The sequence below is a fragment of the Dermacentor silvarum genome, unplaced genomic scaffold, assembly GCF_013339745.2.
Source record: "Dermacentor silvarum isolate Dsil-2018 unplaced genomic scaffold, BIME_Dsil_1.4 Seq413, whole genome shotgun sequence".
NCBI lineage: Eukaryota > Metazoa > Arthropoda > Arachnida > Ixodida > Ixodidae > Dermacentor > Dermacentor silvarum.
The window spans coordinates 1,219-3,130 of record NW_023606196.1 but is presented as its reverse complement, the minus strand read 5'-3'; the positions used below and the strand labels follow the sequence as shown (position 1 = coordinate 3,130).

At 45.3% G+C, this 1,912-nt stretch overlaps 1 pseudogene; it reads left to right on the top strand.

The window, feature by feature from the left end:
- The first annotated feature begins 249 nt into the window (after nt 1–249).
- On the top strand, nt 250–1,098 carry LOC119435065 (uncharacterized; annotated as a pseudogene).
- Nucleotides 1,099–1,912: the final 814 nt, after the last annotated feature.

Sequence of the window (1,912 nt, the reverse complement as noted above, 5' to 3'; positions counted from 1 at the left end):
AAGAATAGCCATAATATTGATTCAAAGAGAATACTCGAATTTCAGTTAACTCCATCCGAGTGCAGCGACGTATTTGGAAAAGGGATTCATTCGGCCAGTGGAACATTTCTCGTTTCCGATGTAGCAACTGTCAGTACAAGGGTCAGTTGTAGTCCGATAAGGTTGGTAATGACCGATAAAGCTTGATAAGTGTTTACGCTGGTCGGATCAAGTTTCATAAGATTGATAATGAGACCGCGCTGCGTGAAGATGAGCAAGTTGCACAATGCTTACGCATACTTAAACAACTTACGTTGCTTCATGTATCAGGTTGGTTATTTGAATTACGCAAAATGTTACCGCACGAGTAATGTGATGCTTGTAAGAGTGTCGTGCCCCATTGATGGATGTTGTGCCTGTTCACTTTCTGTTTGCAAATATGTGGTTGACTCTGCTTGGCTGTTAATCTTTAATGACTGTTCCTTGTTGGGGGAAGCTCTATTGCTACTCTCAGGAGATGTAGGGCTAAACCTGGCCCTATGAACGTAACCGAAAGAGAGCAGATGGCGAACATTGAGAAGATCTTCTAGATGTACAAACTGGTCAGGCAACTGTGCTTGCTAAACTTGCGGAAATAGTGACGAAGCAAACCGAGCTAAAACAGAAAATAGACAGCGTGATAGCAAAATCAAATGTAATCGAGGAGCGCATTAAAATAGTTGAAGAATCTGAACGGAAGATAGAGGCTAAGATTGACGACCTCGAAAATAGGAGCCGCCGGCTGAACTTAGTTTTTTATGGGGTGCCAGACAACGAGCGCAAAGAAACATGGGGAAAATCTGAGAACCTAGTTAAAGATATCTGCAGTGACGTGCTCAAGCTTGATAACATTCCGATCGAGCGAGCCCACCGGCTAGGTGCCTTCACGGAGCGCGCATTAGGCCTATTGTAACAAGTTTCTCAGGGTGGAAAGCTAGGGAAAGTGTTATGCGTAATGCTTACAAGTTAAAGAACACTTCATTCAGTGTATCCGAAGACTTCAGCCATGCTGTTCGCGAAAAGAGACGGCTTCTTTGGAATTACGCAAAGGAAAAAAGAGATAGCAAAGATGTAAGGTAGAAGAAGAAGCAAAAGGGGAAGAGGAGAAAGAAGTTACAATAAACAAGGATGGCTGCCTTGTGATACTGATTATCTCAGTTTTATTACAAATTTGGCGCAGTCGACAGGATAGGAACCTGTGTTGTGCACCTCATCCGCGTCGTTTTACCGAGGACCATGTGCTTGGACGTCACCAAAATCTGCGCGGACGACGAGGCGTGCGAGCGTGGCAAGCTTTTTCCACGGAAGATGGTTCGCTGTCACGGGTGAGCACTGATCCCTTCTTCAGAACGCTCACAAACACGACGTTTTGCTATTGGTGGTAGTACGTAACTGTGTACGACCAGCATGAGTGAACAAGACCGGAAATATGAGTGCGAAAGACATTTTTCATCCTATAATGGAATTCGAGCAGAGAAACCATGAACACAAGCAACAAATACTAGAGTTCCTGACGAAAGCGTCCTCCAGCATTCTCGGAGGCCGTCGTTGGAAACGGTAAACCGGATGTTTATGACGGTTCATCATCTGCAAACGCTCAAGCCTGGCTGAGCTTCTATGAGTACGCGTGCGGCCAAAATGGTTGGCGACAAGACCTTGACAAGGTTATGATATGCGCTTGTACCTACGAGGCATAGCGAAAACCTGGCATGACTTGAGAATCACGGAAAGAGGGAACCGGCCGTGGGCTGAGTGGAGAGACAGTTTTTTGACGTCTTTCTCCGAGAGTAAGCTCCAGAGTTGGGATAGAGCTATAGCCTTCAAATATAGTTCCGGTCCTCTGGTAAATATTTTTTTGAGAAGAGAAGGCTGCTACATGTTGCTGACTCCACGT